Source organism: Pelobates fuscus, chromosome 3, assembly GCF_036172605.1.
Source record: "Pelobates fuscus isolate aPelFus1 chromosome 3, aPelFus1.pri, whole genome shotgun sequence".
NCBI classification, from domain to species: domain Eukaryota; kingdom Metazoa; phylum Chordata; class Amphibia; order Anura; family Pelobatidae; genus Pelobates; species Pelobates fuscus.
In genome coordinates, this window is record NC_086319.1 from 326,095,987 (window position 1) to 326,109,726 (window position 13,740).

Consider the following 13,740-nt stretch of genomic DNA (forward strand, 5'->3'; position numbering starts at 1 on the left):
GCGGAATTTACAACAGTACCCTCTTAGTCTATCTACTCTATCAATAGTCTAGTGGGTTCCAAATTTACACGCCTTTCCACTTAGCCAACATAGGTTGAGATCTAGCGAACTGAATTTACACAGGCGCCGCTTAGTCTCCCGGTCCCTCCGACCTAGCGAACGTAATATACACCCTAGAACGCTAGTCTAGACAAGACACCGGTGTCCGGCTAGGGCTATTTACACCAGAACCCCGCCTGACTCCAAACCAAAATTAAACGGGCTTACTAAAGGGCGTTTAATTGAGCGGCGCGCCTTCGCTCCTTCCCTCCACTGGAGGGGGCAGATTCCAAATAACCCCTTATGGGCCTACCGCACAACGGTATCCAATACCCCTAGTGGATCCGCCGTCTAAAACAGCGGTCATCTTACCTCCTCGTTCCTGAACCTGAGTTCACACTCATCGACGGGGACACCCCAGCACTTACTACGTAGAGGCTGATGATCTCCTGGACAACAAACCAGTGGCGCCGAGACGAAGGGAGGTCCACGCAGAAGTTCAGGGGTGCAGCCGTAGAGAACGTGGGCAAAGATAGACCGTCTCACGCCTCTGCTTCTCAGCTACCGTTGAACGATGAGCTTCCCGGCCAATGCACCAAATGATACCGGAGAAACTGACGGAAGCCAAGCACAGAGAGATGGACACAGGTTTCTTCAGGAAGGAAGAGATTCTTTATTCGGTTCACCGATCGGGACTCAGAGGGACTAATGTCACCAAAATACAACAAGTTCTGAGCCCCGGACAATAGTGTAGGCTCCTTATATAAGCATGTAACTCCTCCCATAATAAGCTCTACCCAATCAAACGAACAAGAACTAACTTCCTGTTTGACCGCATGGCTTGCCCAGCACAATGGAGGAGGGGAATACTACATCCGGTATTCTTGCACATGCTCCGTACACTACTGATCGTATCTTTGCCACGTGCAACCAACCGACCGATACACCAGTATATGCACGTACACATGCCACGTGGTAATCTCTGCCTACTAAATTTATTTTTACCGAGATTCCACCCCAAATGGGGACTTCCTCTCCTAGCGTTAACGTATTCTCATAAATTAGCTGTTTACAGAAGCTGCTTAACCCCATAAGGACCAAACTTCTGGAATAAAAGGGAATCATGACATGTCACACATGTCACGTGTCCTTAAGGGGTTAATAGACTTTTTTTGTTAAACTAGTCTGCCATCTGCCAAGGGAATTCTGCTCTCCAAGAATAACCTGCACTGGGGAAAAGTGAAATTTGTGAATAGAACCTTGGAAATTGTAAGATCTGTCAGATTCTATTAACGCTATCCTTTTATATGAAGTTTGACATTTGCCTTTCAAATGGACCCAGCCTGGCCGTTGCACAGTGTGACGAACCGCTAGCACTCCGACCGAGCACCTACGCCAATCGATGCTTCTAGTGCTTGCCGAGAACTCCGAGCACTCCACAAGACACCATAATCACTGCAGATCCCACTTCCAGCGATGCAGCTGCCCCGGGGTCTCGCCGTATTTCACCCACCCTGGACCCAAGATCAGGGTCCAGCTTCCAGTGGGCAGACCTCTCCTAATCCAGAGAGCGTATCAGGAACAAGCCCTTACAGGAGTTTATACTCAAGGGAGTATTGTGTTATAGCAATCCCCAAGAGTGTAGTTATCCCATCCCCCAAGCATGAGCCGAGGCTTAATGCCGGGTAGAGATCTGTGTAATGGCCCACAAAGCAACAGTATTCATGCAGTAAAACCACTCCTCCTCAGAGGAAAACAAAATGAAGTTAAATAGGTCAGACAGTGTTTAAATGTGACAGTTATTGGGTCAGACGGTGTTTGAATGTAACAAGGTATTAAGGGTTTAACAGGTGTTCTAGGAGGGGAATAAAACAGTCGAACTAAGTCCATAAAACAAGGGTTTTCTTCAAACGCCCCAAGGGCCATAGTCACAGGGCAAGAGGCTGGCAAGCAGGCCTCTCCAAAACCCAGTGGCGAGGTTACTTTTGCCACACACGGGTTTTCCCAGAACTTGACCTGGTTGCCTAAGTTGCTAATGCTGTCCCGAATGACCACTTAGGGGTGACCTGTATTATTATTTAAAGTGTCCGTGTAATCAAAAGTCATTCTAATGTAGATAATATAATATGTTGCTAATGGGAAAGTGGTAGTTTGCATGAGAAGTTCTGTAGAGAAGAGGTTGTGTAGTTATGCTTCTTAGAATGTCCCTTTAAAATCATACAGTGGGTCAGTGCCATGAGGGTCCACATTGTGAGTATACATAATTCTCAATATTTATACAGATCTTTTCATGGAGACCTGGATCATTGTTTTTTGTTTTCTCATTAGGAGTATATCTAATAACAGTTTGCTAAAGCTGCAGTTCTATTGTCTAAAGCCTTTGCCAGCACTCCTCTTATTAACCCTGCCCTGCCTTTCTGTGGCTGTCCAATCACAGACTTCCAATGCAGCTCAATGAGAAGTCTCTTGAGTTTAGCTTCACTGAGCTAACCAAACCAGGAAGTAACAGGACATGTTGTCTGACAACTAGAGGGGTGTAACTAGGTTAATTTATAAATGTGTCCGTTTCCATTGAAATCTGCACTTTTTGTAAAATGGGAAAGAAACAAAAACACACCCTTCACAAATAAAGCCCTTTAGCAAGTTCACGTGCTTGAAGTGTGTGGAGTTTTCCTTTTAAAATGCCAAACTGCTAAATTTACATAGTGTGGGCCTCAGTATACAGGGGTTTGTAACAAATTGGGAAGAGGTGGTAATGACCAGTGGGTCGGTTAAAGGAAAAATAACATCATGCTTTAAATCTGAAGGGAAATCCTATAGACAAATTCGGGCTAAGCATTTTTTGGTTCAGGCAGCAGAGGTTTGTAGTCGGGGGCAGGCTAATATCACAGTAACAGGATAGTTTAAGGCAGGGAGCAGTAGTAATACACTAAGTGCAGCTCACAATACCTACAATCAGTATGTATAGGAAATCGGGTGAAAGTCATGACCTCTTGCCAGGGCTAGCACTGGTCACTCAACGTATTGGCTGGGCCCCCTTAAGACATTGGCTGACATTGGCTGCCCCTTGGACATTACTGGGTTCCCTCCACCATCTGCAGCTGAGCCCCGGGGAGGTTGGAGATTCGCCTTCGCAGTGAGACAGCAAACCTGCGGCCTTGAGGAATCCACCAATGCTGAGCCAGCCTAGAGGCACGCTCTGGACCAGAATGGACCCACCTCAGGTGAGTATACCGGTGGCTGTTCCTGCAGCAGTTCAGCTCAGCACAAGCAAGGTCCGCACGTGTGTTATGTTGTTGCTAATATTGTTGTTCTTTTGTCCTGTTAATTATTTTAATAAAGTTTCAGACTTTTGTGCTGGGATTATTTGGGCTCTCATGCTAGGACATGTATACCCTATTCAAAATTAATGTAAAATCTCTTATCTGCTGTAAAGTCTTTATTGAAGTTATTCCTCGCTGGATCATATAACAGAAGGTAGACGCACATCTAGAAAACATTCAGCAATCTGTATCCATTGCAATGTGACTACTAATATACGGTAAGTTTTCACTGTTACAGTCTCTTCTTTTTTTGTGTGTGCACATTTGTATATCTCATGTCATAAAGTATACAAATTGCAGGGGGCATCTTAGCCAAGACAGAATGTTAGACAGAATTACACTTGATAATGCAGAAATGTAATTTCTGGACAGCATAATATTTTGCCTCAAATGGTTTGATAAATAACTGGATGGCATCCATAGATTGATGGCACCATAATCCTTATAATGAGCTGTTGTGGATATGTTGTTGCTATGAGTGGCCCTTTAAATCTCCCCCTTGGAATCTTTTCATCCAGCGGACTTTATCTTACTCATAGCATAACAACCATTTCCAATAGTGTGTAATTGTTAGCAGAAGTAACTTAATTCACTTACTAAAGAAACTAGATTTGTTAATGATGGTAGACTATTACTACCTTATTACAAAGTGCTAGCCTATTAGGTAACAGTGAACAGACCTAACACAGAGGAATTAGGTGACATTGCAAGTAAATTACATAGGAACAAGAGGTGAGAGGCTCCATTTTTACTTGCTAGCATACATCCAGTATGTGTCTCATATGACTGCTGAAACAGGATTGGGTTTCCGCACTAGAAAAAGTGACAGTCATGGTCAATATGGTGATGCTCACAAACAATCCTGTATGCAGTGTACAATTATGGGTACGTTTCAGTTCATTACATGTTTGTATGTGTGTTTCCATTGTTTGTAATATGCTTGTTAATGAGCTAAATAGTTGTGTTCAATTTCATAGTGAATGTGAAGACTACTCTGTAAGAGTGTCTTAGAAATAGACTTCTGGTGGGTGTAATTCCCTACCAGGCATCAATTCCTGATTGTAATTTGTGAACAAACACAACAATTGTATGCTTATCCCACACTTGTAAAATTATATTTATATACAGTAATTTTTTTTTAAATTTTTTACAAACCTAAAAATTTGTAGCAAATTGAAAAACAAATTGCAAAATTTAGAATAAAAAAAGCTTAGACCATGACAAACCTGGAGAATTTTTCAAAATCCTAATTGTGGAAATTTTGCTATTTGGTTTTTTGTTTCAATTCAGTTTTTAGTGAATAAATCCCTAAAATTTAAATGCCTTAGGGCAGTTTTCAAAGTAATACTGTATTTCTTTAATCTGCTCCTTTATACGAGTACTTGAACAAACCCTGCTGTGGCACCCCAGGCTGAATACCCAGGCCAACTGGCCCATCTAGAATTGAAATACTCTGAATAATATCTTACATGTCATCATTATACTTTGTTGGTGTGACTTTTAGAACCATGAGCACTGCAAATTTCCCATGTTTTTGTCCAGATCCATTAATCCGGAAAGCACTGAGGCAGACTATTTTGGACTCTGGTCAATTGTTTCCTCTAGTTTCTTCTATGTTCTTTTGCCATGTTCTTAGTCCCTTTTGTACTTAAGTCCGTCATGATGCACCTTACAGTGAAAGGGTTAAGCTATATGGTGCTTTCAAAGCGTAAAAAAGAAATAGTCTTTTTCTTTATGATCTCAGATGAAGTGCTTGCTGTGGTAGTTTGTATCCTCCCTCTGAAGATTGCTCTTGCATTATTAGTGCATCATCGTGCTTGTTACCTATTCAATGTTGCTATCTGCACTTCTAAAAAGATCACTGGCGTTGAAACATGACTTCAGGAATGTTGTGTTTATATGTATTCCTGGCCTATAGGCTTCTTTTAATTGGATGCCGCAGAAACGATCACCCACTAGAGAGATGGATATCTTCTTTTTTTTTTTTTTTTGCAAATGCAGCGAGTGCCGCCGTCTACTTCCTAGCATATTCCATAAACCAGTTAAAAAGATCTATTTTTTTTTAATTACTAAACTGTTGGTGACAGACCAGACTTTGCCTGTTAAAACTTGTGTGGCAATTTATGGATTAAATGCCACACCTCCTGGGGAACATCCGCACCAGAACCGTTTTTTTGCTGTTTTTTTTTTCCCTGACTGTGTGCGGCTTTGAAGCCTGTATTTTTCTTTCCCGTTCTCACTAGCAGTGACATAAAATTTAACTGTTTCATTCAAAAGCCATAACTGTCAGGTCCTAAAGTAAAGTGAAATTTCTGTCTAAAGTTGCCACAGGGCATGTAAACCCAATCCGTACAGATTCCTCTGTGTGTCACAGCTAATGCCTATTGTATACTAACTACCCCTCCCACCTATTAGCCTCTGCACTGATCAGTCCCTGTTCTGTGGAATCTCATTTATATACATTTCCTTGATGCAGTTCATCCCAAAACATCAGTTTTAGAATCCTCCTAGGTGTCTTGTGGCAGTGCAGAGCTAGGAATTTTCTCCCTTTATTGTTTTAATGAGAGATAAAAGTACTACATCCACTCCTTTTGGTTGCAATCGGAGCCTTGCTTGCACCCTTCAATTCTCATAGCCCTTGGACACTTTAAAAACCTTGTAAATCCTTGGCTGTCTGTGTTTGGAAAGAACCACTCTGATTGCTGCTACAAGGATATCAACCTGCAGGCAGCCTTTTCCATGACCTCAAGGTGTAGACGGTGGAGAGGTCGTTCTTCCCTTTAATTATCTGCCGCATGTAGTGTAGCCCAGGTATACTTATTTTCCCTTCCCACATTTTCTCATCTATAAGTGCAAATGAAATGTGCTAAAACAGTACAAATCCACTTTTCTTGCTATTTATAGTTTTATATTTATCACACAATCTTTATTCATTTTAAAATATAGATGCTTTGACGGTGTAATGGCTGCCTCTATTCTAATTAAAGGGTTACTGTAACCTTTCTTAGAATGTATATACCTATTTATTTTTCAAAACGCTAAAATGACCTATTGGGCATTACTAATCAATAAACCTAAAATTTACCTGTAATCCAGCACAGGCTAAGCTCCCAGCTCTGATATTCCTCCATACGACGTAATGGCAGACCTTTAACGATCTAGAAAAGCCTGTGATTGGACCGCTTTGCCAGCTCAGAGCGCATGTGCACACTATGGCCCAGTTACGGTTCAAAGGGAGTGAGTGAGGGAAAAAATTAAAAGAATTATTGAAAAATAAATGTGGGGTGGTGAGGAAGTGCAGAGTGCTAAATAAATAAATGAAGGGAGTGGACAGCGAGCTTCCCATTACAGACTCTGCCTGCAAGGGTAGATGCTAAGCATTTCTGTTGCCAATGTGCTGTGCATAAGAGTGCCAGGTCGCGATGACGACTAGGCATATTGTCTTGGCACCTGAGTATTTGTCGGCCTGTTAACTCTGAGGCAAGCTGCCGGTTGGCCGGTCGAGGAAGAGCGGATGTCACGCACCCTGCATTGATGTCGGGAGCCGGAATGTGATGTCACTCCGGCCCCAGCATCCCTCAACAGAGCATGAGAAAGAAGAGCTTGAAGATGACAGCAGACCCACAGGACCTCAGAGACACAATCTCTCACAAAGTTACAGAGGCTGGGTGGACTTAAATTAATTTAAAAAAATAATACTTTCTCTACGTGTGAGAGAATGTGAGTGTCTGTCAGTGAGTGTAAGTCAATGGGTGTGTCTGTTTAGGTGACCGCCCCCCCTCAGATCACAAGGGAATGGTGTGTTTTTACTCCCCTTTTTCCATGCAGTGTTGGGCTTGCCGTAGCTAGCCCCCACCTCCATGGCTGAGATGATCAAGCATATCCTAATAGAGATGCAATGAATCAGTGCATCTTTATGGGGAACATTCAGCACTAAATGTAGGTGCTGCACATCGTGCAGCACTAAGGTAGGAAGCACTTTTAGTGGCTGTCTTCGTTACTGCAACTAGATTTTACAGTGTTTACATTGAAAAGCCTACGGGGCAGGTTATAAATACCAGAACCAGTACATGAAGCTGTGGTGATTCTAGTGAATATAGTGTATATTTAAGAATATTTTTGTCATGGAAAATAAAAAGCCATGTTAGTTTAACAAAAACCTGGCTCCTAACTTTTTCTTTTTTAGCGGGCTCCTAGATTCAAAGCAAAGTTGTCAGGCCTTGGCTTAAGCCACGTGTGCGGAGATGTAACTAGCACCTGGCACACAAGTTCCAATATCTTTGTATGTGCAGTGTTTTAAGCTGGAACGCTGCACATAACCCTCTACCACCATGACCACTTCAAATCACCTGATAATGCTGGTTGGAGTAACCATTAAGTTTTCCATGATGATCATTCTTCATGAGGACATGCAACGTGCACATTCTGCAGTTTCGGACCCCTGGTATAAAACTGTAGAAGCCCTGTCATCCCAATAAATATTGCATGTAATTTTTTATTTTTTTTTATTTAATTTAATTTAATTTAATTTAATTTAATATTTTATGATACAATCAATACTGCAACCATTCCATACTTAAGTTTTAGTTTTGTCTCTCTGTAATTCGTAATGTCTATAGGTTACCTGTTGTAAAACCGTGCAGATGTCTAGGTTTTATTTCTCAATTCTGTTACTGCTGTTAACATCTATGAGTGACTCACTGAGCAATACATGCACATGCACTTGCACCACATAGGGGATTAATGCTGGCACTAAACACAATTTTAAATACAACTTGAGCCTGAGGAGATGCCTGTTTTCTTGTTCCTGTATTCTATTTCTTTCTCTACCTTGTATATGTCTTGGGCTGATTGCGAGTTGAGGATTGGATTTTCAGTCATCGAACCTCAGCACCATTAGTTTGCATCGCAAACACAGAGCCTGGTAATAAAATCAATCAAAGTTTGAGTATTCGCTTCCTATGGTAGGTGGATACCCTGCACCTGGGTCTGCTATTTATTGGGCACCTACTCTTCATCTGGTCCTCCTGTCCTGACAATCATGTACAAAACATAAGTACTATTTCAAGTCCTTTTTAGAAAGTGTGTCCGCTGGATAGAAAGGTAAAATTGGGCATTCAATCAGATGAATTGCCAGAGATGAGCATTAACAGAATAACAATAATGTATTGTAATAATTTTAAGAATAAAGTATAAGTGCAGAATTACAAGTATATTGGCCAGCAGAAAGTGAGATGCCAAAATGTAAATCTGTCACCTTGCTGGCTTGGTGTAATGAGTGTGACTTAGTGCTTGTTTAGCAGCAAGGCAGGCTGGGTTGATGTAGCTAGCTTCAGTTGTTCTTGAACTTATTCAGCTTAGAGATTTTGTGTATGTCTTCTGATTGGAACAGCCAGAGCATTCTTCATGAAACTTCATGAAAATTCCTTGTATCCAATAAATGACTCCGGTGAACAAGTGCACCAAACCACAGAGAGAGACAAGGATTGGTGGAATTGAACCCACCATCCAGGGAACACGAGCATCTTGGTAGCACAATAATTAATTGAATTTCTCATATATTTCAGAACCTGAGTGTGACGGACCGCCTGGCACCCCGACCGGTTACCTCCGTCAATCGCTGCTTCCTAGTAATCCTTGAGTACCATAAGCACCGCACCAGATACCCTAACCACCATGAACCCCACAAACCACAGCAGTTTGGTTGGGGTCTCGCTGTCCTCCACCCACCCTGGACCCTAGACCAGGATCCAGCTTCCAGTGGGTAGACCTCTCCTAGTCCAGAGAGCAAAGCGGGCTGCTCTTACTAGAGTAAGTGTTGCGATCCAAGGGAGTATAGTGATTATAGCAATCCCCAGAGTGTGAATACAGCTCTCCAATCCCCCAAGCATGCGCCTAGACTTCATGAAGGGTAAACATATGCAAGGGGCACTCCCCCTGGACCTGAGAGTAGACTACAGTAAAAACATATACACAATTACATTGGCTTTCAGGTCCAGGACACACCCATTCAAAATAGGTCAAACCCTCCCCTGTGCCTGGGAGGTAATTACTTGAGTACACAAACATAATTAAAGTATCTCTCAGTACAAGAAACATGCAATACAAAAACACCCCAAAAGCACCCCTAAAACACATGGAAACCTCACAAAATTGGGGGACCAACATATTAAAAAATCACCCAGATCGGTTCAAGGGTTTGGGAATTCCATGGAAGTCATAATTTTGACTGACCGACCAAAACCATTCCAGGGAATTTGGGCAACGGTCAGTCTCTCTTTATGGAGTACAAAAGTACATAAATCACATAAGTTTTGAAAGGGCCCAATGTCTTTTGGTAAGAGTCTGGCCAGCAGGCCCCTCCAAGAAAACGTGACGAGGCTCAGTTCGTCACACTGAGTTAAAAGAAATGGAAGAGATGGCTGTTAAACAGAAGGTGTCCCGTGGCCCTCGAACATCTATTGAGCCCACCTTTTTCCCTCTCTATTTTTCCCTCCATCCTTACAAAGTTTAGAAGCAGGGATTTGTTTGTTAATGCACTGTGCAAGCTTTCAGGATGGTTCTGGAAAGGGATAATACTTTTTCTAAGAAGCAAATAACTCTACAGTATGGTATTGTATTTAGTATTGGGTGCATGCCAAAGGTGTTCCATCCGTTTTGCATTTCAAATGCCCAAAGGACTGGGTAATTGGTACTTACCTTATATCAAATGTTGGTTAGACATGTGTTTTTTGGCATTTTGGGGGGGGGGGGGGGGGGAGATAGTTTGTGATTGACGTCTTGTCTGTACCATACTTTTTCGTTGGGGAGTGTTTCTTGGAACATGTTAAAGCAAAGAAAATCAATTCTCCGTTACTTTTTAGTTTTCTCTGGAACAATCTCCAAGTCTAAATTAACGGAAGTTTGGGTTGTGAAGGCCATTTTTAAGCTAATTTTGGACCACCTACAGTGAAATTTGATTTTTAACTCCAGGTGTGTTCCATTTGCATATGGATAGATATTCCCCGCAGGGTTGCATGTGGAGCTGCTTTAGAAAATATCAGGTTATCTGTTGGTTTAACAAAATCTATTCAGGTTACACACTGACTGTATTTCTGTCTATCTTAACTAATATACTTGTTCACACAGTTCATAGATATTGGGGTCCTCATAACCTCTGCCCACATCATTGCACAGAATGTTAATTCCTGTTTTGCCTTCATTATATTTTGATGTGTGTAAGTATAAGATGCAAACAGATGGTCCTGTTTGTCTTCATATGGAGTTTCTGTCACCTGGAATTCCCTCTAATGTGAAAGCTTGATTTAAGGTATGTTCTCATCTTGAAATGACAGTCATCCGAGCATTTTTCTGATGAAATACATTGTAATCTGTAATCACTCTGGGCTATTCTGTTGGTGAATGGGCAAAACTAACGGCTTCTTTCAAAAGATTACATTTGTTGGCAGCAGTAACTTTTTTGTTGGTTTGTTGGTCTACAATGGTTTCTCCCACTGAAAAATATACAGTTCTGACTGAGGATAGATGGCCAAGCAGTTGTCAGGTGAAAATAATATCTGATTCAAGATTCCAAAGTAGCTTTTATAAATGAACTGCCTATATTTGGTCAACTGATAGCCTAGTACAAAACTGATGATATAGCCAGTGAAGGAAAGTAAAAAAAATAAAATAAAAAAAAACTGACCTAGCTTGATAGAAATATGTGTATGGCCGCGGAAAATCAAATATAATTCAATTTCTTTCAACAAATACACACTTACCTGGATGCTGCATTTGTAAAATGTGCCTATTCTATACCGATTTAATGTTGGAGACTTGAGAATTGAGAAACCATATACATTCATCATGATAGGTCCACATTCAATTTCGCCTAAAGTCAAGGCTGACTTGGAGGAAACATGAGCAGAGTTTGAGAAAGACCTATGGAATACGTTTACATTTTGAGTTGGAGTGATGTACAGATCAAACAGGAGGTTGATGAAAGTTCCCAAACACACATTGAGTCTGCGGTTACGATTGTAAATGTGGGCAGCTATACACACGTGGAAACTGTTCTTGTCTAATAGAAAGATCAGGTGAAAAGACCCCAAGGTAGAAGCTAAAGCTATAATAGCTAGGCCACACTCAGAATACATGGCAACATACCTCAATACAGAATGCACCTGTGTTAAAGGTGTGTGTGTGTGTATGTGTGTGTGTATATATATATATATATATATATATATATATATATATTGTATGCTTTTTGTAAGAAAAAAAAATTGGTAATATTGTACCCTATTGTAACAATGCAATTGTAGCGGGCCCTGGGTAATCTGGCTGGTTACCCCCGCTATTATTAAAGTAAGAGATTCATTTTCCCCAGTAACTGGACGACACACAGTTCCAGGGGTACAACAACCACTTTATTGGCCACACTCTGCTTTAAACTTCCCCATACAAGGGGTGGCTCACTCATACAGACAATGTGCCCTCCCAGGGGTCGGATGACGGAACCGGACCCTAATCCCTTTGTTCCTTGTTCCCGCCACTCGGTGTCCTCTCTCAGGGTCCTCCCCCTCCCAGGGGCCTTTGCATGTGACAGGAACTCCAGTTCCTTTGTTTCAGTTCCCACCACCCAAGTGCAGGGTTTCCTACTTACCGTGGCAGGGGGTCTTCTTCCCAGGACCCTCTGTAACTGGAAGTCCCTGCACAGGACTAGCCTGGTTACGACTATGGCCACTTCCCTCAACAAGGCTCTGGCCTCTGCAATGGGGGCTATGTCCTCGTCCTTTTCTCAAACATTGACGCAAGCCCTGTGTCAGACCCAAGGAGCCCACCCTGCCTCCTCCACTGCTAACACTCAATACGCCACTGCGGGCATTATGCTCCGCAAGGCGAAGGCTAAGAGTAAACATCTCCGCTCCCACTCCAATGATCAGGCTATGCCTATTAAGACAGATCCGAACTCGGCGATCACAGATGGCGCATTACCTCCGCGCAAAAGAGCCACAGCGGGCACATGCCCTAGAAGATTGGTCGGACTCCGACCGGATTGAGGAGGCGTTTTCCAACAGCCCTGACTACGCCTCCTATGACGAGGCGGAGGGACCTTTTGACCTTGGAGCCCAAGAGGGTTTGACCTCCATGGCACTTGGGTCGGTGATCACTCCGGGGCACGCGGGGGCAGGTCTCCGGACCCACAGGGACAACCCCTGTTCGACCCGGAGGACTTGCGCAACCCGTGTTCCGCGGAGTGGGAATCACCCACTCACATTGCAACTATTTGGCGCTATGCATGTGCACACCGCTATCTAAAGAGGGGTGGCAAAAACTTAGGGCTGAATGCCCCTGCCCTATCGTGCTCGATGAGGTTTGTAGAACCCCAGAAGTAGATCCCAAGATTTCCCATTTTTAGGGAAAACTGGATGGAAGCCCAAAAAGGGCTTGGAGTTCTCACTCAAGAATTGTCAGGATAAGATCCTGGAGATGACTGGCCCAGCGTCCATGCTCTAGGAGGAGAAACTGCCATGGATTTTGGCTACCCGGTGGGTACAACGCCTGATTTGTCTGTTTGGTAATGCCAACACGGCTATGGCGACAGAACGCCGCAAGGCCATACTACTGAAAATTGACCCCAAATTAGTCAATATAGCCGTTACTGAGCCTGGCCCAGCTGCAAAGGGGACTCATTCGTTAAGACTATTTGGGACTATTTCGTTACGGACCTGGGCACGTTCGTGAACACTTTCACAGCCATTGACAAGGCACAGGCCAATTTAAAAAGAGTGTTCACACCCAAGGTTTTTGGAGGGGCCTGGGAAACAAGTGTTTTATTCACCACAATAAAATCCTAAAGAATTTTTGAATTTCTTAGTAGCTCTCTCTGCTATTTATCCCGACTTTGTACATACATATTCTTGCAACATCTGTGTATTACGAAAATAGACATGTATTTATGTATTTATTTATTTATTATTTTTTGCAATCCAATTTTTTGAAACGTAACAAATCTAACTCCCAAATTCTTCAAATACATATTTTTTTTATTGTTTATTTCTTCCTAAAAAAATATTCTATTTAATTCCAAAACTATCTTGGAGCTTTCGATTTGAGTGGTTGGATGGGGCAGTATAGGTTATTGATTTTTAACATCCAATTCTGATGTGAAATAAGCCGGGTGGTTTAGACACAGATAGTTCTGTTTTCATAAAGAAAAAAAATGTAAGTGGCCTTAGGTCAGCTGCATTGATTTAATGCATTACTTAGACTGCCAGAACTGAGGTAGAATCTCCTTAGACTGCATCAGGAGAGCCTCAAGCCTCTGCGATTCCTTTTGATCAAATCTCTGTGAAAGATGAGTGTCATGCCCTCTTCGAGCCAGCTGTGAGGGGACTGC